Here is a 26,743-nt window from a genome sequence, read left to right as displayed (position 1 = left end):
GTCTTTCAAAACTTTAACATGTCGGTGGTAATATTTTCACCTCTAAGTCAGAAGATCAGCGGTTCAAGCCCCTCTCCAGAGACATGAGTACATAATCCAGGCTGACTCTTTAATGCAGTGCTGCACTGTCGGAGGGGCCTTCTTTTGGATGAGATGTTAAACTGAAGCCCCATCTGCCCTCTCAGGTGGATAGAAAAGATTGCACGAATCAAAAGAAGACCAGGGAAGATCTGCTGGTGTCCTGGCCAATATGCATTCCCAAACCAACATTACTAAAACAGCAAAAAAAACAGAAAATGCTGAAAATACTCAGCAGGTCTGGCAGCATTTGTGGAGTGAGAAACAGAGTCCAGAATTTTACGTGGGCCAGATGCCCTGCCCACCGGCACAAACATTGGTGACGAGTCCACCTCCAAAGGGCTTGGAAGCCACAATATAATTTTACATGGCCCTAGGCCCTTAATTGGCCTCGGGTGGGACTTCTGCCCCTCTGAGGCAGGAAGTCCCACCTACAAGAACTGCCAGAAGGCCGGCAGCTCTTCAGTACCAGCAGCACCACTGGGAGTGGTAGCCACTGCTGGGACTTCACCCAGGCAGGACCGACAACATGGACAAGGTCCCAGATTACAGATAAGTGTGTGGGGCTTCGTGGGGACAATTGGCTGGAGCCCGGCGAGGTGCTGGGGTGGGGGGGGGTGGGGGGGGGTGGGGGGGGGGGCGCGCTCAAGAGTGGGGGGTGAAGGTGCTACAGTGGGGATGGCTTGTGTCACTGGGAGGTCCCTCCGTCAGACACAGGGTGCCCGATCAGGAGAGCCCACCAACAGCCTGCAAGGAGGCTGCCAGGTTTTACTGGGCGGCCTTCTCAGCTGCTGAAACACCTGCCTGCTGCTGGTAATATATCACCTCCGGTGGGAGGAGGCCCTTAAGTGACAATTAATTAGCCACTTTAGGGCCTTAATTGGCCTGGGGCAGGCAGGCCATTCGTCACCCCCCCCGCTGCTGGGGCAGGAAGGCGACAGGAAGTGCACCCCATACCTCCAACTCAATTTTTCGCCCCCCACCCCCTCGCCTCCAGCCCGCTCCTGCAGGGAGCATAAAATACCAGCCAGAGTGAACAAAGAAATAGTTCTGATGAATGGTCACAGACCTGAATCTTCAACTGTTTTTCTCTCCAGATACTGCCAGACCTGCTAAGTATTTCTAGTATTTTCTATTTTTATTTCGGATTTCTAGCATGCACAGTATTTTGCTTTTGCATTACCATAAAACAATTTATCTATGTGCATATTGACTGTCACATCTACACTGCAACAGTGACTACACTTCAAAGGTACATCATTGGCTTTGAAGTACCTTGGGATGTTGTAAGGTCATGAAAGATGCTATATAAATACAAGTCCTGTACTTCCCTTCCCTTTAACATAGCTAATAGTACCAACCAGATTAAAATAGTACATCCCTTTATTTAATATCATTTAGCTATGGGAAGCACTTCTATTGCTTGCTGTATGTTGACATGAGCAGTATCAAAGGTGAAATGGAATTCAAATTCTAACTGCTACAAATATTGTTCTATGTTGTTATTAAACTTTGAAATTATGGGCCAATAATATAGTGTCATCACAATGACAACAGGACAGTTGCACTTCTCACTCAGAGCATATTTAGCATGGTTACCTAACCTCACTTGAGTTTAAGGGGTCAGGTTTTTTTTAATTTCCAAAATATACTTTATTCATAAAAATCTGTAAAAAATACATGACAAAACAGTTCCAAACAGCACCAAGTCAAAAAAATACGAACAGTGCAAAGGAGGTCAGTTTCCTTCAATACAATCATGAGTTGCCTCACAGCCCTACCATTTCATTTTTCATGCCATATACATTTTACAGCAAACAAAAATTTTCCCGATACAGTTTGAGGGGTTACCCATGGATCCAGCCCCTCTGTTCAGCTTGGTGGGGGGACCTTACACAGTGGTCTTTCCCCATTGAGCCTTTGCTGCGGCTGCCCCAAGCTTTAGTGCGTCCCTCAGCATGTAGTCCTGGACCTTGGAATGTGTCAGTCTGCAACATTCGGTCGTGGACAACTCTTTGCGCTGGAAGACCAGCAAGTTTCGGGCAGACCAAAGGGCGTCTTTCACCGAATTGATATTCCTCCAGCAGCAGTTGATGTTTATCTCAGTGTGCGTCCCTGGGAACAGCCCGTAGAGCACAGATTCCTGTATTGCAGAGCTGCTTGGGATGAACCTCAACAAAAGCCACTGCATCTCTTTCCACACCTGCTTTGCAAAGACACATTCCAGAAGGAGATGGGCAACCATCTCTTCCCCACCACAGCCACCTCGAGGGCATTGTGCAGAGGGGATGAGACTTCGGGCATGCAGGAAGGATCTGACGGGGCGGGCTCTTCTCACCACCAGCCAAGCTACGTCTTGGTGCTTGTTTGAAAGTTCTGGTGATGAGGCATTCCGCCAAATGAGTTTAAGGAGTCAGGTCATTTAACTCATTAGAATATGCTAATTAGCCCATGGGCAGGAGTGTGATTGAAGTGTGGGCATCCAGCACAACACAATACTCCTTAAGGGTTATTCGGATAATTTAGAGGGACACACATGTAAAGATAAGTGACCCCCAAAGAGGACCAAAAATTACTTCAACCTTTCGTGAGACTGATTTTTCTTTTTAAATGTTTGTTAGACTTTCCAAAAGATATTTGTGGCAATGAATTGGCAGATCAAAAGCAAGGAGATGCAAAACAAATGTAAAGACACAAAACAGAACTAGTCGTGGAATAGGATAACACTGAACTCCTATTTAATGGCTGGCAAAGTGAAGTGCTGCTGCAGGAGATGAGTTTAAGGAAGGTTTTTCCTGTTTGACGTTCCACAACTCCCTCCCTACATGGCAAAAGAGCACTATGCCTAGCAGGAGCTGGCAGTTAGGCTCAGTGTTAGGTATAGTCCACGTATCTCCCATGAATAGATGCATCGGGCAAACTAAAACAATGCAAGAGTGCCATGAACCAGGTAAATGGCCCAAGATTGTATTCTACAAAATGTTGCTCATCAACCTGGCTCACCCATACGACGTCCTCACACAATCTTACAACTCTTTCATTACATCTCTTGCATATACCCTTACTTTACCAAAGTAAGTTATAACTGAAAGACATTTCACACTCATATTTGCCGAGGGCTTCACGCATCAAACCACTTTAACACAAACAAGGTGCCCTACTATGGCATGAAGGATCGATTTTAGGTTGGCCATGTGGCAGCCATCAGTACCCTCATGGAATACCCTTTAGGTAACCACTGTGGTTATATTGGGCAGCTATTCAATAGGAAAGATGATGAAAGTGTTGACTGCATCAGTCACCTGTTTGATACACTTGTGGGAAGCACATTAACTGATATTGCAGTGGCAGCTGGAAACAAGCCACAGGAATAACAGCTGAGGGAGGTGGTGACCTTGACAACCACTGGGGGTGCCATCCTTATGTCGCAAGTTGGCCCTTGCTGCAGATGGTTCCGGGCTGATCCAGGAAAATGGAGACAAATGCATGTGCCGAAGTCTGTAATAGTGCCCCATTACTTGCTGCTCTCCCTGCCAGGCATTTTATTCAATCACTTCAACTATGAAATACTGCACTTGAGATACTTTTAGAAAATGTTAAAAATGGTCCCCTAAAATTTCTCAGACAAACATTAGTAATAAAAATTGTCCAATAAGAAAAACTCTGCAAAAAAAGGCTCTATGAATAGAAATGGAAGTTGTTGCTGTTGTAGGTGGTTAGTGTCAAGTTTCTCAAATGTTGTTGCAATTTCATGCACGCAGGCTTGATTCTTATAAACAATGGACAGATCAGGAGGTAAGTCATAGCACTCAGCCCTTGCTCCAGTTTTGTAACCATGGTGCTGAGACGACTGGCCCAGGAAAGCTTCTGGTTAATGGTGAACCCCAGGATGTTGATAACAGGGGACTCAGTGTTGCTGGATCGTTGAAGGTCAGCAGAAAGACCTTGTCTTGTTAAAGGTGATCACTGCCTGGCATTGGGGTGATGCAAGTGTTACTTTACACTTGTTAGTATAAATACCTAGAGACATATGCAAATTAACGGTGGCAGAGTGGTAATGTCACTGGACTAGTAACTCAGAGACCCAGGCTACTGCTCTGGGAACATGGGTTCGAATCCCACCACAGCAGATGGTGAAATTTGAATTCAATTAATCTGGGAATTAAAAAGCTAGTCCAATGGTGACCATGAAACCATTGTTGATTGTTGTAAAAACCCATCTGGTTCACTAATGTCCTTTAGGGAAGGAAATCTGCTGTCCTACATGTGATTTCAGACCTACAGCAATGTGGTTGACTCTTAAATGTCCTCTGAAATGGCCTAGCAAGCCACTCAAGGGCAATTAGGGATGCGCAATAAATGCTGGTCCAGCCAGCGACGTCCACATCCCACTAACAAATAACAAAAAAAAGAGAGCATGGGTTTAATCTCTCTCTATGCTCCCAAAGTCTTCACGATACCAAACTATGCAACTCACAAAAACAGAACTCTTGCACACCTCTGATGTGGTGGGGGGACGGGCGGGAGGTCTGTGGTTTAATTACAGTCACCAAAAATCTTCACATGGTACATGCCCAAACTCTGTTGGTCAGACATTTTATTAGAAACAACTAACCTTCATCAATAGGTTCAAAATCCCCATGGTGAATTGTTGCAGTATTCTGACAAATTACTAAAGCAGCACTTCTTTTATTTAATAAATGGTGGCAGAAGGATATGAATAGTTCATCTAGAGGTGGATCTGAACCTTATTATGACTCACCTATCTAAATGTGCAGTGTTGGAGGGTATGTAAGTAGTACCCTCATAACCTGCCAAAATCTAGGTAGACTTTAACTATCCACAATGGAAAAAAATAAAACCACATTGATTTATGGGTGACAACTGGTAACTTCATTTGACTGAGAACGCAGGGAGCTATGTGCTGCAAATCATTTCTAAACAGGTCTGGGCAATTGTTGTTGCACTCATTTCATCACACCCTGCCTTAGGGGAGAATAAAAGAACAGGTAGAGGCAGAATAAAAGCTGCTTCGGAGTGCAAAAAAGAGCAAGAGAATGAAAAGCAGGGGAAATGGCAACAACTTTCATCTGTATTAATAATGTCTCTGGCAAAGAGATTTAACTTTATCTTAAATTATTAACACTAGCACTACCACATCTTATTCTTTATTGACAGAGAAATGAAAAGGTAAATGTCTAACTTAATAGAGGAGCATTAGTCCTTTTCAATTGCATTCCTAACTGATATGATTAACAGTTTGCTTCAGTCAGGATGAACTTTAGATTCATTTTTAGTCAGTTTGTTTCAGTCCAGCCTTTCAAATACATTATTTCACCCACAACTACCAACAATTATACAGTAATAAAGACAGACAAATATAGCTCTGTGCTCCCCAGTGGCTTGGCTGGTTAAGGCAGTGAGCAGCTGAGACATAAACCGGGATTTTACCAGTGCATTGGAGGTGGCCGAGGAGGCATGAGGGATGGGAAAATAGCGGTGAATGGCATCGTGAGGGAAGCCTGACGTGCTTACAACACTAGGGGATACTGCCAGAGGCAGCCTGGCTGGCGGAAGGAGGCTGTGCTTGAAGGCAGTGGGAAGGTAATTAAGCCTGTTAAACAGGCAATTAATTATGATTTTACTGGCGTTTTCCCATTTTGCAAGGGTTGCATGAGAGCAATGGAGCTTCAGAGCCTCGCCAGCTGTAAGGAGGCAGAAGCTCAGTGAAAGGTCAGTCTTGGCTGCAGTTGGTAGCCACTGTGAGAGGTAGCGTGGCATTGCAGAGAGGGTGAAACTGAGTAGACAGTGGCAATAGCAACCTGGAGGCAAGCCGGGCTTGGCTGGCACAGCAGAGACATTCCAGTTGAACTTCCTCTCTGACTTGTTTGTACAGAGTAAGGGAGGGTGGGAGGCCCTGAGAATCAATTGCAGCAATCTGCTATGGGACTCATTCAGTCAGGCCTCGAGACCTCCAGTGAGGAAGAGCATCAGAGAGGGAAAGAGCTGCAGCCACCGGGAGCAGGGCAGCAGCACCCAGAGGGGTACCAGGTTCATGAGGCGAGAAGGGGGAACGGACAAGGAGGACATAGAAAGGCATGCAACCAGCCTCTTGTGTGCAGCAGACGGTACCCACCAGAGGCTCAGCTTCCTCAAATGTCAGAGCAGCAGTGTCACCGAAGACTGTACCTCTCCAGGCAGGTGGTCACCGAACTGTGTGCCATGCTGGAGGAGAAGCGAGCCTAATGGAAAGTGGTGGCCACCCGTTGCCTGTGACGTTGGAGGTCACTGTGGCGCTGAATTTCTATGCCTCAGGATCATTCCAGGGATCTTCTGAAGATATATGTGGGATCTCCTAGTCTGCAGCTTATCGCTGAATCAGTAGGGGCCATCGCAGGATTCCTCCAGGTGCAGGGTGTCATCAACTGCACGCATGCAGCCATCAAGGTTCCCACAGACCAGGCAGCGGACCTCATCAGCAGGAAGGGTTTCCACACGCTTAATGTACAACTGGTCTGCAACCTTCGCAAACAAATCCTTCAGGTGTGTGCAAGGTTCCATGGGCAGTGGGTCCTCAGCCCCTCTGACAGTGACACCATTGCCTTAGGAAGCTGCGATGACAAAGGTGGCACCTGGACCCGTGCATGAGGCCTCCAACCTGGGCCCACAAGGCCTCAGACAACCAGAGGACGACTGCCACGGGCATTGAAAGCCATGGAGCAGAAAGGTCAGCAGACTGCCTTCACCTCAGCTGACAGCGAAGGGGGAAATACTAGGTAGCAGCACCCGCAAGTGCATGAGAAAGTTCACCAAGGTCCACTTGGGTTTCACTGGTTTTGATTATGGATTTAGATGTCACCTTGCTGTTCATTTGTCAGGAGTGTGATGGAATACTCTCCACTTGCCTGGATGAGTGCAGCTCCAACAACACTCAAGAAGCTCGACACCATCCAGGACAAAGCTGCCCGCTTGCTTGGCACACCATCCACTAACATTCACTCCCTCCACCACTGACGCACAGTGGCAGCAGTGTGTACCATCTACAAGATGCAATGCAGCAATGCACCAAGGCTCCTTAGACAGCACCTTCCAAACCCACGACCTCTGGCACCTCGAAGGACAAGAGCAGCAGATGCATGGGAACATCACTACCTGTAAGTACCCCTCCAAGTCACACACCATCCTGACTTGGAACGATATCGCCGTTCCTTCACTGTCGCTGGGTGAAAATACTGGAACTCCCTTCCTAACAGCACTGTGGGTGTACCTACCCCACATGGACTGCAGCGGTTCAAGAAGGCAGCTCACCACCACCTTCTCCAGGGCAATTAGGGATGGGCAATAAATGCTGGCCTGGCCAGTGACGCCCACATCCCATGAATGAATAAAAAAAAAGTGACCTGATGCAATCTGGAAGGTGAATGCAGTGCATAATATTAAACTTGCAGCCATAAATGTGACTAAAGATGAGTATGAGATTGGAGAAGCTTCCGGCTGATGGCGTACCTCTGGAGTCATCAACAAGTTGGAGCTACAGCATGAGGTGCATGAACATCTGGCAGAGCTTCCAGAGGCTATGTACACCCATGAGCGAACAATGGAGGAGTCCATCCAGGCCACGAGAGCAGCCGTGACTCTGGCATGTGCACGCATGTCTCCCTCCATTGAGAGAGTGGCAATCCTCATGGAGAGCCACATCCAGCAAACCATCTAGTGGATGCTGGAGCTGCGCTCAGACCTGTGTGCCAGCATCTCCTCCATGAGATCTGTGGACAAGAGGGGAAGCGAGACGGCTGGAGTCACAGCCAAGTCTGCAAACTCCTTGGGTGAGAGGGAGGGACAGGTGTGCCCTGAAAAGGAAGAGGAGTGGCTGTCTGAGGTCTCTGGGGACTCCTCTCAGGGTGCTCCTAGCATGGACAGCGGGTCCTCAGCCCCTCTGACAGTGACACCATTGCCTCAGTAAGCCGCGATGACAAAGGTGGCACCTGCACCCGTGCATGAGGCCTCCAACCTGGGCCCACAAGGCCTCAGGCAACCAGAGGACGACTGCCATGGAGCAGAAAGGTCAGCAGACTGCCTTCACCTCAGCTGACAGCGAAGGGGGAAATACCAGGTAGCAGCATGAGAAAGTTCACCTAGGTCCACTGGGGTTTCACTGGTTTCGATTATGGATTTAGATGTCACCTTGCTGTTCATTTGTCTGTAATGAATTCTGATACGCTGCACCACAGATAGATTCCTTCAGTTATTTATAGACGACTGGGCCTTTGAGAGATGGAAGGCTCTCGTGTGATGGGAAGTCGCACACAGGGTGAGATCAATGCATTTCCCATGCCATTGCCTCATGTGAAGATGGGTCCAGGAAGATGGTGAGCTCATTCAAGGAAAGGGCAACAGGGCTTTCGAAGATGGAAGATTTATTTAATTGAATGATTCTGTAAGGAAGGCTCATGAGAAACATGTCTGTATTAGTGAGTTGCGAGCCTTCCTTGTGTGTATCCCATTGCTTGTGATCTCTAGGGTCTTCATCATTTTGCGCCTGCTTACCACCCACCTCCAATCCTCATCCTTGGAGGAGGCATTGTGCTCCAGGATATCCTCGTTGTTCCAAGATTCTCTCTTCTGTACCACCAGGTGGTGTAGCACACAGCACACCACAACAATACGCAAGACCTTTGCTGGGGCATACTGAAGGGTTCCACTAGATCTAGCCAGGCGTCTGAACTGCATTTTCAGAAGCCCTATAGCTTTCCAATGGTCACTCTAGTCATCTCTCCTCTGCATCTGTGCTTGGATTCCGCACAGGCATAACTATCTCTTCAGTGGGTAGCCATCACTCAGTATCCATCCTTGAAGGTGCGCGGGGTCCTGTAATGGTCAGGCACCTGGGACTGCCTTAGAATGTAGGCGTCGTGACAGCTTCCCAGGAACCTTGCGTCTATAAATAACTGAAGGAATCTTTCTGTGGTGCAGTGTATCTTGTAGATGGTGCCTTGTAGATGGTGGACAGGCTTTGGGGAGTTACTTGCCGCAGGATTCCTAGCCTCTGACCTGCTCTTGTAGCCACGGTATTTATATGGCTACCCCAGTTCAGTTTCTGGTCAATGGTAGCCCCTAGGATGTTGGTAGTGGGGGATTCAGTGATGGTAATGCCATTGCATGTCATGGGGAGATGGTTAGATTCTCCCGTGTTGGGGATGGTCATTGCCTGGCACTTGTGTGGCGCAAATGTTACTTGCCACTTATCAGCCCAAGCCTGGATATTGTCCAGGTCTTGCTGCATTTTTACCCAGACTGCTTCAGTATGTAAGGAGTCGTGAACGGTGCTGAACATTGTGCAATCATCAGCAAACATCCCCACTTCTGACCTTATGATTGAAGGAAGGTCATTGATGAAGCAGCTGAAGATGGTTGGGCATGGGACACTACCCTGAGGAACTCCTGCAGTGATGTCCTGGAGCTGAGATGATTGACCTCCAACGACCACAGCCATATTCCTTTGCACTAGGTATGACTTCAACCAGAAGAGAGTTTTCCCGCTGATTCCCATTGACCTCAGTTTTGCGAGGGCTCCTTGATGCCATACTCGGTCAAATGCTGCCTTGATGTCAAGGGCAGTCACTCTCACCTCACCTCTTGAGTTCAGCTCTTTTGTCCATGTTTGAACCAAGGCTGTAATGAGGTCAGGAACTGAGTGGCCCTGGCGGTACCCAAACTGAGCATCACTGAGCAGGTTATTGCTAAGCAAGTGCTGCTTGATGGCACTGTTGATGACACCTTCCATCACTTTACTGATCATTGAGAGTAGGCTGATGGGGCGGTAATTGGCTGGGTTGGACTTGTCCTACTTTTTGTGTACAGGACATACCTGGGCAATTTTCCATATTGCCGGTTAGATGCCAGTGTCATAGCTATATTGGAACAGCTTGGCTAGGGGTGCAGCAAGTTCTGGAGCACAGGTCTTCAGTACTATTGCCGGCATATTTTCAGGACCCATAGCCTTTGCAGTATCCAGTGCCTTCAGTCGTTTCTTGATATCACGAGGAGTGAAGCGAATTGGCTGAAGTCTGGCATCCGTAATGCTGGGGACTTCAGGAGGGGGCCAAGATGGATCATCAACTCGGCACTTCTGGCTGAAGATTGCTGCAAATGCTTCTGCCTTATCTTTCACACTGATGTGCTGGGCTCCCCCATCATTGAGGATGGGGATATTTGTGGAGCCACTTCCTCCAGTTAGTTGATTAATTGTCCACCACCATTCAGGACTGGATGTGGTAGGACTACAGAGCTTAGATCTGATCCGTTGGTTATGGGATCGATTAGCTCTGTCTATTGCATGCTGCTTATGCAGTTTGGCATGTATGTAGTCCTGGGTTGTAGCTTCACCAGGTTGACACCTTATTTTGAGGCATGCCTGGTGCTGCTCCTGGCATGCCCTCCTGCACTCTTCATTGAACCAGGATTGGTCTCCTGGCTTGATGGTATTGGTAGAGTGGGGGATATGCCGGGTCATTGATCTGCTTTGGACTCTGCAGCCGAGTATATGGGACCACCCCACAGCTGCTCACCTTCTCTGCTATCTCTATCCGTGCCGGTCTCCTCCTGCCGTCCTGAAGGAACAGGACTTCCCTCCGAGCCCATGCATCCTGGAGGAGCATCTCCAAGGAGGCATCAGTGAACCTGGGTGCCACCCTTGCTCTGCTTTCTGCCATGTCATTATCTCTGCAGTTTCCAGGGCTCCCTCACTCTTCGCTCCACGACTGTTGCCTTTAAAAGTACTGCTGGCTGCCTTTTAACGACGGAACCAGCCTTGCCTCAGCCAATACTTCCTCCCACTGCACCTCCTAACTGGACGGCTCCCACGCTGCCGGCCGTTAATTGGATTTCCCTGAGAATATCACGCTTCCGCTTCCACCAACCCACTTTGAGTCCTGACATCGGGACTTTGTTGCTGCTGGTAAAATCCTGGCCATACAGACAGACGGTTTGACCTCCAGTTTGTGTTGAGTTATTTGATATGAGCTGGGCTTGCAGTAGGGGCACTACCACTGACTTCAGTTTCCCAGGTTAGAAAGGAGAATATCTGTCAGGTTTCCCACTCCTGATCGCTGTGGAGCAATTCTTGCTGAAAGGACAGGCATATGGAAATTGGGCGAGGACAAGATCAGCTGTGATACCTTCCTTCCCCCCATCAAGTCGACTATACTCCCTGCCTAGGTACACAACTAAAGAATGCCACATAATTGTGGTACTGGAGGGTGTCCGGCATTTGTGGCACGGAAACCCAGTAAGGTGTCAATGTCGTCATGGAAGAAAAACTGGTAGAAAGGGAGAAAGAATGAAGGTTGTACTTTTGGAATAAACATTGACATCTATCTTTTACATTTGTGGGATTAGATTTTCATCCACTGCGAGGATGGTAATCTGATGGCGTACCCATAAGAAATAGGAGCAGCAGTAGGTCATACAGCCCCATGAGCCTGCTCCTCCATTCAGTAAGATTATGGCTGATCCTCTATATTAACCCCACTTTCCATCCTATCCTCATATCCTTTGATTCCCTTAGTGCCCAAATATGGATTGATCTCAACCATGAATATATTCATTGGCTGAGCATCCACAGCCCTTTGAAGTAGAGAATTCCAAAGATTCACAACGCCCTGAGTGAAGAAATTTCTTCTCATCTCAGTCAATGGCCAACCCATTATCCTAAGACTATGACCCCTAGGTCTAGACTCTGGAGTCAGGGGAAACACCCTCTCAGAATTTCATACATTTCAATGAGATCATCTTTCATTCTTCTGAACTCCAGAAAATATAGGCCCATTCTACTCAACCTCTCCTCATAGGACAGCACTCTCATTACAGGGATTAATCTCGTGAACCTTTGTTGCACCCCCTCAAAGGCAAGTATTATCCTTCCTTAGGTAAGTAGACCAAAACTGTACACCGTACACCAGTGTGGTCTAACATACCATTTGCCTTCCTCTTTACTTGCATGTTAACTTTCTGTGATTTGTGTACAAGGACACCCAAATTCCTCTGAATACCAACATTTACTAGTGTTACAGTTTTTAGAAAATATTCTTATTTCCATTCGTCCTACCCAAGTGGCCAATTTCATACTTCTGCACAATCGACTCCATCTGGCACCTTTTTGCCCAATCATCCCTTTGCTTTCTCCTCACAACTAACTTTCCCACATAGCTTTATACCATCAGCCAATTTGGATATATTACACTCAGCCCTCTCATTCAAGTCATTGATATATATTGTAAATAACTGAGGCCTGAGCATTGATCTGTGCAGCACTCCTCCAGTTACACGCTGCCATCTTGAAAATTACCTATTTTTTCCTAATCTCTGGCTTCTGTCCATTTATTTATCCTCAGCTCATGCTAATATATTACCCCAAATCTCATGAGCCATAATCTTGTGTAACAACCTCTTCTGTGGCATCTGAAAATCCAAATATACGACATCCACAAGTTCCCCCTTATCTACCCTACTAGTTACAGGCTCAAAAAACTCCATCAGATTTGTCAAACACAATTTCCTTTACCTACAACTGCGTTGGTTTTGCCTAATCACAACGTGAGATTCCAAGTGCCTGTTTTGACGTCCTTAATAATAGTGTATTATTTAGCCCACTACTGATATCAGGCTACCTAATCTGTAGTTCCTTGTTTTCTCTCTCCCTACTTTCTTGATTGGCAGAATTGCATTTGCTACTTTCCAATCAACAGGGACCATTATAAAACCTCAGGTAATCTGGTGGAGCACCCATTATAGATCCCCCCTGCTTTTGTTCCATTGATTTTAATGGTTTGAAAATCAGACGTATTCTATAATGGGCAGAGGATTCACTTTGCTTGATGCAGGGAAGACAGAAATGTACTCCTTGCAGTCAACCAGAAAAACAATCATCACACATGTATGTAACTCACACCATTCCATGACAGCCCAAAAAATCCATGCCAGGTGCAATTTCTGCACTGGATTTTGTCCTATTACATAATGTTCATATTCTATTGCAGGAAAATAGTTACTTAAGATTCCTGTCCAAATTTTATTTTAATTCACTTGAGCAAAGGTGTGTGGATAAATGATGAGTATATTTATCAGCGTCACTGCAAGTGACTCACTTCTCAGCAATGCTAAAGCTGAGTCATCCTGAGTCAGGTCTGACCTGGAAGAGAAGGAGTAGTGACAGACGAGATTGTGGCCTTTGATCATGCGACCCTATCGTTGGGGCATGGAGCCTCCAGCTCCGAGGGCCACCTGGCCTGCCGCCGAGAGGCTGCCTCCCATGAGCTGGTAGCCTCCACACATGGTGGGGGAGGCAGCTTAGTCGGCGGGAAAATATCAGCACCATCACAAAATAGCCCCTAAGCAAGTCTGATGAAAGGTCACAGATCTGAACCGTTAACTCTGTTTCTCTCTCTGCAGATGCTGTTAAAGTGCTATTTCCAGCACTTTCTGTTTTTACCTCAAATGCCTCTAATTGGTTGTCCGTCTCCTGGAGCAAGCAGCAGATCTGGTTCACTGCCTGTCCCTGGGAATGACCCCGGAGGCAGAAATGCGTAGGTGAGCCATCCTGTCATGTTTCTTCATTATTCCCCGGCTCTGCCTCCAACCTCATTGACACGGGGTCAGGAAAATTCAACCTGTTAACCCTGTTTCTCTCCACAGAAGCTGCCTGACTGCTGAGTATATCCAGCATTTTCTGTTTTTGTTTTAGATTTCCCGTGTTACGATCAGGTGAGGAGGAGCCAAATGGTTCCCCTCTCCTTGTTTGACCACAACAGGTTTACTTTTTTGAAAATGATATACTTGCCAATTCAGTGAATGTTTAACTGTTTATGTGCTGTGGTCATAAAAAGAACCAACTGGAAAGGTTTTTTGGAGTTTAACAAAGAGATTTGCTTTATTACACTTAAACTGATCTAAGTAAAATAATAAAAATATGCTCCAACTTTCTCACACACACACAAAAGGAGGAGGTGTTAGGCATCTTGCAAAGCATTAAGGTAGCTAAGTCCCCGGGGCCTGATGGGATCTACCCTAGAATACTGAGGGAGGCAAGGGAAGAAATTGTTGGGGCCTTGACAGAAATCTTTGTATCCTCATTGGCTACAGGTGAGGTCCCAAAGGGCTGGAGAATAGCCAATGTTGTTCCTTTGTTTAAGAAGGGTAGCAAGGATAATCCAGGAAATTATAAACCGGTGAGCCTTACGTCAGTGGTAGGGAAATTATTAGAGAGGGTTATTCGGGACAGGATTTACTGCCATTTGGAAACAAATGAACTTATTAGCGAGAGGCAGCATGGTTTTGTGAAGGGGAGGTCGTGTCTCACTAACTTGATTGAGTTTTTTGAGGAAGTGACGAAGATGATTGATGAAGGAAGGGCAGTGGATGTTGTCTCTATGGACTTCAGTAAAGCCTTTGACAAGATCCCTCATGGCAGACTGGTACAAAAGGTGAAGTCACACGGGATCAGAGGTGAGCTGGTAAGATGGATACAGAACTGGCTCTGTCATAGAAGACAGAGGGTAGCAGTGGAAGGGTGCTTTTCTGAATGGAGGGCTATGACTAGTGGTGTTACGCAGGGATAAGTGTTGGGACCTTTGCTGTTTGTATTATATATAAATGATTTGGAGGAAAATGTAGCTGGTCTGATTAGTAAGTTTGCGGACGACACAAAGCTTGGTGGAGTTGCGGATAATGATGAGGATTGTCCGAGGATACAGCAGCATGTAGATCGGTTGGAGACTTGGGTGGAGAAATGGCAGATGGAATTTAATCCGGACAAATGTGAGGTAATGCATTTTGGAAGATCTAATACAGGTGGGAAGTATACAGTAAATGGCAGAACCCTTAGGAGTATTGACAAGCAGAGAGATTTGGGCGTACAGGTCCACAGGTCACTGAAAAGTGGCAACGCAGGTGGATAAGGTAGTCAAGAAGGCATATGGCATGCTTGCCTTCATTGGTCGGGGCATAGAGTATAAAAATTGGCAAGTCATGTTGCAGCTGTACAGAAGCATAGTTAGGCCACACTTAGAATATTGCGTGCAATTCTGGTCGCCACACTACCAGAAGGACATGGAGGCTTTGGAGAGGGTACAGAAGAGGTTTACCAGGATGTTGCCTGGTCTGGAGGGCATTAGCTATGAGGAGAGGTTGGATAAACTCGGATTGTTTTCACTGGAACGACGGAGGTGGAGGGGCGACATGATAGAGGTTTACAAAGTTATGAGTGGCATGGACAGAGTGGATAGTCAGAAGCTTTTTCCCAGGGTGGAAGAGTCAGTTACTAGGGGACATAGGTTTACGGTGAGAGGGGCAAAGTTTACAGGGGATGTGCGAGGCAAGTTCTTTACACAGAGGGTGGTGAGTGCCTGGAACTTGCTGCCGGGGAAGGTGGTGGAAGCAGGTACAATAGCGACGTTTAAGAGGCATCTTGACAAATACATGAATAGGATGGGAATAGAGGGATACGGTCCCCGGAAGTGCAGAAGGTTTTCGTTTAGACAGGCATCAAGATCGGCGCAGGCTTGGAGGGCTGAATGGCCTGCTCCTGTGCATATATGCACACAAATAAGTTACAGAGTGAGGATGGATATATTTCGGGAAGGTGGTAGTGCAGTGGTAATGTCACTGGATTAGTAATCCAGACACCTGGGCTAAAGCTCTGGGGGCATGGGTTCAAATCCCACCACAGTAGATGGTGAAATTTGAATTCAATTAATTAAAAAATCTAGAATTAAATGCCAGTCTAATGGTGACCATAAAACCATTGTTGTAAAAACCCATCTGGTTCATTAATGTCCTTTAGGACATTACCTGGTCTGACTCCAGACCCACAGCAATGTGGTTGGCTTTGAAATGCTCTCGCAAGCTGTTCAGTTGATGGGCAACAAATGCTGGCCTTGCCAGTGACACCCGCACCCCATGAAAGAATTTTTAAAAATTGGTCAAATTCGAGCCCAGAGAAATAAAAGTCTGTGCAGGTTGGTGACTCGGCTGGATTCAGGCTGACTTTGGTGGTCCTGAGACATCTGATTTGAAGATGTGGATGGCTCATTTGGCTGTCCTCATGGAGACAGTAGTGCAGAGTTGATTTCCTTCAGGGAGTCTCTGTCTGCAGCAGGGGCACCCCTGGGTGGTCACGGTTAGCAAACAGGGTTCTAAGCTTGCAAGGTGGGTTGGAAAGAGAAAAAGGTAGGAAGGACCCCACTTGGGTCTTCTCTCATCAGCGTCTAGCTGCTTGTCTCTTTACTGCAGAGAAAACAGAAGCTTAAGCACATGCAGGGTGGGCCTGTCACATGACCATCACCCAATGATTCAAGCATTGTTTTTTACTAGTGTATTCCCTCTTTAAACTTAATTAGTCTAAGCCTAGGAATCCTTTTCTCACAGGTAGGGTCCCATTGTTCAAGTGATTAGGTTGAGTGGTTCATCTCTACTAGTTGAGTACCTCAGGTGATGGCCCTGATGCCTTGTTAATGGGAACAGGATATGTGGTTCACTCAGATTGCCCAGGTCATTGCCCTTGATGGGTCTTTGACAACATGCTGTATGCATCTCATTGGTTTGGAATGTGGGAGGTACAGTGATGCAAATTGAGGTAGCCATCTTTAGTCTCTGTTTTTAAAAAAATTTCAATTCGGGTTTCCAGCCGGTGGATTAAAAATTATCATTCAACATAAAGCACATTTTCATAACGCCATTATCTGCAGTATTGAGAGTAGATTGATGGGCCAGTAATTGACTGGATTGGATTTGCCCTGCTTTTTGAGGACAGAACGAACCTGGGCAATTTTCCATTTTGTCGAGTAAATGCCAGTGTTGGAGCAGTACTCGAGCAGCTTAGCTAGAGGCTGGACTAGTTGTGGAGCATAAGTCTTCAGCATTATAGACAGGACGTTGGAGGGGCCCATAGCCTTTGCTGTATCTCGTGCTATCAGGCATTTCTCGATATCACTGTGGAGGGAATTGAATTGGCTGAAAACTGACTTCTATGATTCTGGGGACCGCAGCTGGAGGACAACATGTATCATCCACTCAAACATTTCAGCTTTGTCTCTTGAACTCACGTGCTGGGCTTTCTCATCATTGAGGATGAGTATGTTCATGGAGCCTCCCCCTTCTGTTAGTTGTTTAATTGTCCACCACCATTCATGACTGAATGTGGCAGGATTGCAGAGCTTTGATCTAATCCACTGATTGTGGATCACTTAGCTCTGTCTATCACATGCTGCTTCCACTGTTTAGCGTGCATATAGTCCTATGATGCACCTTCACCAGGTTGGAACCTCATTTTTGGTATGCTTGGTGCTGCACCTGGCGTTCTCTCCTACATTCCTCATTGAGCTAGGTTTGGTCACCTCGTTTGATGGTAATTGGTCGAGTGAGGGATCTGCAGGGCCATGAGGTAATAGATTGTGGTTGAATACAATTCCGCTGCTGATGGCCCACAGCAGCTCATGGATTCCCAGTTTTGAGCTGCTAGATCTGAATTAATCCCATTTAGCACGGTGATAGTGCCACACGTCATCTATGTTATATGCCTCGGAGACATGAACAACAAATAAAGAGACTATTGATAAACTGAATGCAGTCGAGATGTGAATATATCGGAGGATGTTCCACATATCCTACAAAGACAGAAAGACTAATGAGGTAGTGCTGGAAATGGCTGGGAAAAAAGAGAAAATTAGTGCATAACATCAAAGAGAGAAAGAAACAATATTTAGGTCACATCATTAGAGTAGAAGGTAGACAGAGTCAATTATTGGAAGGAAAGATCGATGGAAAACGTAGGAGATAGAAGCAGAAAAGAAAATGGATGACAGATATAATGGACTGGATGCAGTTGACCTATGCAGAATGTATAAGGACAGCACAGGACAGACAGAGTTGGAGATCCATGACAGTCAACCTTCTGGGAAGATGATGACACCAACAAACAAACAAAAGTTCCATATATGATGGAGGGTGTCCTCAGCTTGAAGACAGGGTTTTGCCTCCACAAGAACTGTGCAGTGATTACTCCCATGGATACTGTGATGGACAGATGCATCTGTGACAGCTAGATTTGTGAGGAAAAGGTCAAGTGGGTTTTTCTCTTGTTCCCTCACAACTTACTGCAAGATTTCAGGGCTCAGCCAGCTTGGTCAGTAATGGTGTTCCAAGGCACTCTTGATGATGGGCTTTGTTCCCCCACCCAGAGTACATTTTGTGTCCTTGCTATTCTCAGTGCTTCTTCCAAATAGTGTCCAACATGGAGGAGTACTGATTCATCAGCTGAGGGAGGGTGGTAGATGGCAATCAGCAGGTGGTTGCCTTGCCCATGTTTGACCTGATGCTTAGAGATTTGCAGGGAGGAGCAAAAGTGACATCTGCGGAGTCAGGACTGCACTGTTGCTCCTCGTGGCTTCACAAAAACATTTTGTTAAAAAATTGAATACTAACTTTTCACTGGTGAATTCAGGGGCTGCTGAAGAATTCTGAGTGAGACAGACCCAACACAAGATCAGCTCATTGTCAACTGATTTTACACAGGAGTCCTTTTTTAGGCATTATGCCCCCATTGAGCATATTCAAGGGAGCTAACGCCTGTCTTAGAAATCCACCGGAATGCCTAAACATTCTGCCTCACTAATTTAGCTCTGTGACCAAAGTCTGTGTAATTAGGCGCGGGTTGCCCTACTGCTAAATTAGTGTACTTTGCCCCTGTTTTATGCTCCAAAACAGGTGCAATATCTACCCAACCTGCCTTCATATTAATTCTTGATTTTTTGAAATCTATTTGGCAGGACATCATTTATATTTATGGTAATTACTTCACTGATTTGCATGTAAAACATCATAAATGAATTTGATACATGCATGCCCTGTTTTGGTGATGATGATTTGTTACCGCATTCAAAATGCTTATAAATTCCAAATCACAAAAATGATAGGCATCTTATTTGGCAAAAAATGGAATTGATAGGTGACTGGGAGTGGGTTCATTATTGCTATTTCAGCATTGGGATCCACACTGATCATGCAGGGATTTCTTCTCTCTATACCACCTTAAAAGCTTCTAAGTTTAAAAGGGTTTGAGCAGCAGTTGATTGGAAGCCCACTGCATGAAATTATCTGCTTTCAGCTAATTTAGCAATCCCAGTCAGAGAGACATCACGGGTGTGCCTAACGTAAAATATTCATGGGTCAGTAACAGGAACAGTGTTTCGATTTTAGGGATTAAGACTCATAGTTGGGAACCAGTAGACAGAGCTTTTGTTCTGCACCTGTGCTATACCTAACTTCAGAATGCTGGCCACGAACAATCTACACTGGAGATTGGGTGGATTATTCTGGGTCCACACCTGATGCACTGGCTTTCTCCTGCTCCTAATTCGCATGTTCTTATGGATCACCTGGGTGCCGCGAAAGTCAGAAAATTGGGAGAATCAAAGCCTACAACCTGAAAGTGCCTTGCTGGTTTTCCTCCATTGATTTAAATGGAAGAAAAATTAGGCAGCTTCCTTTAAAGGCATGCTCTCCAAACCTCCCAATTTCCTGATGTTCACTGCATTGTGCTCAGGTTCACATGTATGTAAAAAAGCGGAAAGCATTGCATCATCCAGCAATGGCATCCAACACTTTAATAAGGACAAAAATTTCACTATAAAGGTGAATAATTAGGCAAAAAGCATTATTATTAAAGCTTATTCTCTTTGCTATCTAAATGTCTCCTATTGAAACAATAGGTTGGTTATCAGTAATAAATGCTGCATTTATAATGAAGGTCATTTCCTTAATGCATGTGCATATTAAAAGTTATAAACAAGGACTTTTTTCTTTGATACTTCATTCCCTAGTGGTTGGAGATGCCTGTTGAAGCTGTATATTTTGACAAAATGTGCTGCCTTCGACAGTGGTTATTCACAGTTGCCATTTGCCACAAACTTTGGAGGTGCCAGTCACGCCAAACAAGAATTACTGGACCATGAACCAAAGGTATGAACTATGCAAGAATTTTCCATGCCTGTTAATTGAACTATGCAAGAATTTTCCATGCCTGTTAATTTAACTCATGCACGGACAGGATTGAATCGATTATATTTACTATAGGAAAACGTTTTGCTAAGGTAGCTATTTATTGGCGATGCGTTACACAGTATTTAACACAAGTAACTGCCTGCAAGGAACATTCTGTTTGCCATAAAGTCATTATTGTTACTAAAAGTCTTCTTCATTTATTATTTACAGCCATGCTTTCTACCAGCTGTAAAATCAACTAAATGCAGGCATGTTTTAATACTGAGAAGAAAAGTTTCAGTGAAAAAAAACAACTTTTCAGATTGCCTGAGGCTGAGATTTGCAAGAATGTAGACCATAATACTTCATCTCATATTCCCTAAAGCTCTTGTCACCCAGTTGTTGACATGACAACGTTTATATAAGCCTGTCCTCCCTATGAACTGTGGTCTTGAACTTCACAAAGAAGCTCATCTCCTTCTGGGACAGGTAATTGTTGTGAAGACAACTGCTGTTTTGTTCAGGTGAAAAATGATCTCTTTTGCTACAGGAAGTTTTTGAAAGAGGAATTAAAACCACAAAAAACCCTCAAGGAGAAATAGACGGCACCTCCACATCTGAGTGTTAATGTCAAGTTAGTGAAAATTTTCAAGGTGAAAGCAATGCAGTTTGTTCTGCAGAAAAACTTGTTCAAGTCAGGGTGATCTTTCCCAATGGTTCAGTTAGTGAACATATTGCTTAGCCTGGAACTGAGTCATATAAAGCAAAAAGGTGTCAAAATTCAATGCCGAATATGTGCTGAACTAACTGACCTCAGCCAGGCTAAAATTGGCCTCAGCATCAATAGGGTGAGGATTGTGGATAAAAAAAGACATCAGTTTGTGCTCCTGGTCAGTCACCCATGTTGCTTGCAGATTGTTTGATTTAGCCTAAGTAACCAGTCATGGATGGCAGGCACACATATACACAGAACATCACAGGAACATGTTGACAAAACAGTGCAAAATAGATGAACACGAAGACAGAACTATTAACATGATCCTATTTGTGAGCCAGTGAAGATGTACTCGAGTCAGGTGAACCTAATTTAAAGGAGCTAGCAAACCTGATGCTGCTGTCACCCCTGCAAAACCTGGGTAATTGGATTACTAAAGTGTAATCTGTGAAGTCCTCTACAAAAGCTGCTATGCAACCCTGTACTTGAAACTTCCACTGAATTCTGACAATCACAAAGTGATGGGAAATCTAGAATTAAAATCAGTAGCTTATCATCTTCATATCAATAATTATGCCACAAAGTGCAGCTATTGGCATAAGAAAACTTTTGCAAAATATATAAAAATATTAAACATACACAAATGAGTGAAATGTGACTGTCAGACTGCGACAAATATAAAAACATTGTTGCATTAATTTTTAGTTAAATTTGATGAACTGTTATGGATCGAACAACAGAAAGTATCACATTTGGCTTATACTGTTGATTTACAGTATGAGGTGGTTGAGTTGTGAACTCTGATTTATATTTCGTTTGTTACTGCAATGTTTGTCTTATAACTAGATTTTTTTTTAACTTCCCAAACTGAATTTTATACTTTAAGTTTGCATTTTGAGAGTCATTTTAAACCATACACAAAAAGAAAAATCTGCAGATTATCTATCTTATGAGTCAGATCTGTATAAACATGCTCATGCCTTTGGTATATGTGAGTTATTTGGTCTTTCTGACAGAGAAGTTAATCTGTATTTTTACAGCAATATTCAACATACCCTATTGATTATCCACTTGTGCGGCCACATTTTCTTCATTGAGAAACTGAGGTGAAGGGCTTAGATCAATTGTGCAGAACATCATCAAGATTGAAAAGAGAAAGAGATGAGGTAAGGAAGTAAGGATTAGCGAGGCACCAAGCTTTGGTTTTAAAAGCCTAAAGATTTTAGGTGGCAAAACTGAGGGAGGTAAGACATTCCAAAGCTTTGATGCTCTCTGAAAGACTAAGGAAATTGCAATAATGTGAAGAGGATGAAGAGCATGAGGTATAAACATGCTTAAAACTCACCAGAATACATAACTTTTTTTAAACAGTAAAAGTTCAACATTTTCTGGAGAAACCTGCCTGAAAATACCACCAATTTTGTGTCTTCAACATTTGTATTTCTCTCTTCAGGTTTTCATGTTTTTTAACGAAGAGGAGAGGGAAGGGCAGAAACAGAGAGAACCTGGGAATGGCACATGAAATGAAGGTGGTAAAAAAGTGGCAACATTAACTGAAGTCTGGGGCAAGGGGGAAGAGCATCTCATCTTTAACTTTTTGTGGGGGGGTGGTGGGAGGGGGAAGAGTATGAGCATGAACTGCACAGAGACAAATGAGTACCATTTGAATCTGAAGCTGAAGATGGCGAATTTGAATGGAGGTGGGGAAGAATAATGCCAGTTTGAATTAAGAGGTGGAAGGAACAACCTTAAGGGGGAATAAAGTATGAGCGTGAATTGAAGGGGCAAAGGAAGAATGTATGGTAGGTGGAAGAATGGCCAGGCTAAATTGAAAGGGGGTCGGAAACAGAGAAGAGTGTCAGTCGGATGAATTAAGAAGGTTTGGGGAGGAATGTCTCTATGATAGGGTGGGGAATTGGATGGGGTCGTAAGTTAATTGAGTCTGGAGGGAGTAGAGTGCCTCTGTCAGCTGGGGTAAGGAGTGATAGAGAGTGATTGGTGAGCTAATCTTTGGGGAAGATGAAAATCCAAATGTCATGACATCTTTAGGTTTTTTTAAGATTAAAAATCTATCAAATGTAAAAATGGACCCAGAATGCAATACTTCAATATAAAAATTCCAAATTGTCCAGGACAGCACCTAGACCACTTGGAAATGCACCAATTTTGTGATTGCAACATTTATATTTCTCCCTTCAGGCTTTCAATCATAATTTTTTGTGCCCAATACAAGTGAAGGAATGTTTATACCTATAGCTTGAGTTACAAGCCTGTGTAACTATTTGTTTTCACATGCCATAGGGTTATAATCAGAGCCACTCTTGAGCAGTGAGCTGTTTGGGAGCTGTTACAGCCTTTTTTGAGGCTGTTGGTTCATCTTTGCTACTTTTCTAGGGTACCATATATGCATAAGTTTCAAGATGATGGATAATTTAAGAGTTAAAAGCAAGCTGATCGTTTGGACCAGTAGTTAATAATTAGAGTGGGCTGTTTTCAATCCCCATGTTGCACAGTAAAGTCTTTACAAATCTTCTAAAATGCTTTTCATTGTCTTGGCTCCCTATTGTGAATCTCTTTATATCAACCAGTCACAATTCATCTCCAGACCATTCCAGACAAGTGATATTTGATACAAGCATAGAATTCCAGTACACTAAAAGACTTCCCATTCATCTCTTTTGTTTAGGATTCCTGATCCAAGCATAGCCCTGGAGTACAAAATGCTCATCCAAGCACAAAATGATTCCCAACTGTCCAGTTTTCCATACTCTGATCACTAAATACGCTCACTCAGTTGCCAAATCTCACTTATGCACAATGGATTATTTTCCAAGTTTATTCACTTTGTGTGAACTATCTGTTTCTGTTTTGTGTTTCCTGTGTTTTTTTTTTAAAGTAAAACTGAATTGCCAAATGATTGAATTAAAAGGAAATGTTTACTTCAGTGAGCTGCACATTTCTTTTTTTCCTTTTTGAAGAAATTTTTGGGACTATTCATGTGAGAGTTGTTAATGTTGGAACACTATTCCATTTTGGGCATTGTCAAGCATTTCCAAATCAGAAACATTATGGGTTAGATACAGAGTAAAGCCTATTGCTATCCAAATATCCATCTTTCCATCCCACACCAGTCACATTGAGCGAGACTGCAGTTTGATTGCCATTTCTACATATTCAGATTGAATATCTTCCAAACTAGTGGTTATCGAAACATAAGTATGCTATTAACTTACAAATGGTCAACAAACAGCCTGAAGAATAAAGCAAGTTCTCATACCAGGCTGGGGCAGGTGGGAGAGCAAATTATACCCCTCAGTTTCTGTCAAATCTGCAACTACATAGATAAAGGATACAGAATGTAAGAAGCTTGGAATGTGATTTATATTTCACAAGTAGGCTGGAAATCACACCACTCCCCACCCACCCACCCCTCCATCATTGGACAGGAATAGTTTGTGTGGGGGGGGGGGCCTCAAATCAGGCATTGACCTACCCACCCAAGATCGCTCTTTTCCCATCTGGTGCCAGTCTTTCTTCATTGACTTTCAAGCTCCCGCTACAGGTGGGATATAAAACTCACAATCCATTTATGTCATTGGTGCCGCAATGATAGTTTAGCTGTAACTCTGGTGGTTGGGGAATGCTGAGGGTGACAGGTAGGCCAGGCAAATGGCAATCCCATCACAGAAACCTGCAGGGAAGCAGCAGAGTGACCAGAAGAGGCCAAGTTAAGTTCGGTTATTTAAATTTTTGGATGGATGGGGCCGAGAGGAGCAGGAGTGCTCTTCTGGGCCCTACATGTATTCCTCGGACCACCCTGCCATGATGTTTCCTCTCCTCCCTCAAGACATAGTCAGCTCTGCAACCACCACCAACCCATCTTTTCCCAGAACTTACTTTATGTTGGGAACAATCTCTTAAGGTCCCTGGCTACATCCAGCTTCCATACCAACTTTCAGTCTTGCATGCTGGCCATGACGTCATTGCCACCGGTTTCGGGCAGGAGGTAAATGTCCCATATTAAAGTGAGGCCCAACGGTTAAAATCAGCCAGGCCTCGCACCATTCTTTTCCTCCAGATGTACCGCCCAGCTCAGGGCCTCCACATACCCCAACACACCATCCCACGCCAAGTTAAAATTGACCCCTGTACCATAATTATTTTGTTCACAACATATTGTTATTAATGAATGAAGGTGAAGTTATGATGATTGTAAATTCAAGCTACATTACTGAACAGATTAATTACTGGTTCCAATGACTTCACACCCTTCTCTCAGAGATGTTATTTATGATTTTGGCAAATAAAAACTTTACTTGCGGTATAAATGTTTTATGACATCACTTCCAAGGAAGTTTCTGGAAAAATTCCACTCAGCATGTTACCAATTCATACTCTTGAGGATCGTACAAGTAATATCTCCTTCATTAACTTGGTATCCATTTTTTTCTTTATGTCTGTGATGTGCCTTGGGATCTTTTCCTAAGTTAAATGGGCTATGTAACTTCAAGTTGTTGAATGAATGGTAGTTAGATGCCTTGAAACATGAATTTCCATACTTAAAGAAGGACTATATGGTGCGAGTTTGATACTTTCCTTGAGCCCCAATTGTTTCTGCTGATCTCCACTTGTTTACACTCATTGCTGGAATGAGGATATTTCAGGAGTGTTAGAATAGACTAAAGGAAGGAAACTGCAGCTGGGACATATTGATGGCAATTGTTACCGACAGTACAAAAGTATTCTGGTCTTGGAAGTCATGCATTGGGTGATACAGGTACTGAACTAAATGTGTTGCCTGTTACAGTAGGTCTGGACATCAATTTTCCCACCCCTGTGGTCATCAATAATCTCAAACTCTCCAATGTAACCAAGCTTCATCATTACAGTCAGGGTTCTGACAATCACTTTGGAGCATGGTCAAATAAGAACCTGGCATTCTCCACATTTCTCTGCATTGTTGATGCTTGTAAGAGCTACTGGTTGAGTTGAATTCATTTCTTCTGAAGTTGCTGTTGGTTGGTTTCCGTGGGTCAACTAATGAAATCCCTGGCCTAGGCAAACAATGGGATGGAATTTCCTGTGGGTGGCATATTCAGGAAGCTATACCCGAAATTACACCCACCCACGTGCCCATTTTGCCAAAGTCTATTTTCACTCAAATTACCTGCCAATTTCATTAGTACACATCAGATTTCAGAAGTGGGCATAAACAAATCAGCACAAATGTTAGGGCTCAACGAATGAACTAAACTCATACCATATAATCCTTTTTCAAGTGTGAATATTAAGTTTTCAGGCATCTAGGTACCATTGATGCACATTAGGCACAGCCCATTTAAGAACATGCAATTATGGAAGCTTTTCAACCTTTATGTGACTTATACAGCAGTAAAAGTGACCATGATGCTGTCTGACTGTCCTAAAAGCCCCACCAGTTCACAAATGTCCTTTGGGGAAGGAAACTTGCCATCTTTATCCTGTCCAGCCTATATGTGCCTCCAGTTCAACTCCAATGGGCTTGTCTCTTATCTGCTGTATCGCCATCTACAGCAACTTAATTCAAACAAAATCCAAGCAGACAACCCTTTAAGAAAGAAAAGGCCTAAATGGCAGAATGGATCTACTAGCTAGCGCTCACTTCATATAGGGCTGAATTTTCTGAGGCCACTTGGGCTGAATTTTGAGGCCATTTGGAGCGGGAATGGAGACATGGGGGGCTGGAGAATAGCTTCAGATGCGTCCAGCCGGAAATCCGACGTGATGTTGGTTCCTGATTTAGTCAGCAGCGGGAAAGCTTCAAGGTGGTGTCACTGCCCCGACACAACGGGAGTGTAATTTAAATTGCTGAACAGATGCTTAAAATACATTTGCATGCAATTTTTTTTAGTTCTTTATTCATGGGATGTCGGCATC

The 26,743-nt window shown here is 44.4% G+C and overlaps 1 long non-coding RNA gene across 2 annotated transcripts; it reads left to right on the top strand.

Annotated features, from left to right (window-relative positions):
- The first annotated feature begins 5,442 nt into the window (after nt 1-5,442).
- Nucleotides 5,443-26,054, top strand: LOC137384374 (uncharacterized). 2 transcript variants are annotated; one of them, XR_010977577.1, is made up of 5 exons: nt 5,443-5,682; nt 13,528-13,665; nt 19,953-20,091; nt 20,344-22,356; nt 23,514-26,054. It is a non-coding gene; the product is annotated as an uncharacterized lncRNA (long non-coding RNA). The 2 variants fall into 2 exon arrangements; XR_010977576.1 differs by lacking the exon at nt 23,514-26,054 and having other exon boundaries at nt 20,344-22,405.
- Nucleotides 26,055-26,743: the final 689 nt, after the last annotated feature.

Source organism: Heterodontus francisci, chromosome 26 (assembly GCF_036365525.1).
Source record: "Heterodontus francisci isolate sHetFra1 chromosome 26, sHetFra1.hap1, whole genome shotgun sequence".
In the NCBI taxonomy this organism is placed as follows: domain Eukaryota; kingdom Metazoa; phylum Chordata; class Chondrichthyes; order Heterodontiformes; family Heterodontidae; genus Heterodontus; species Heterodontus francisci.
The sequence above is the reverse complement of the archived record's forward strand: the minus strand, read 5'-3'. Positions and strand labels throughout refer to the sequence as shown.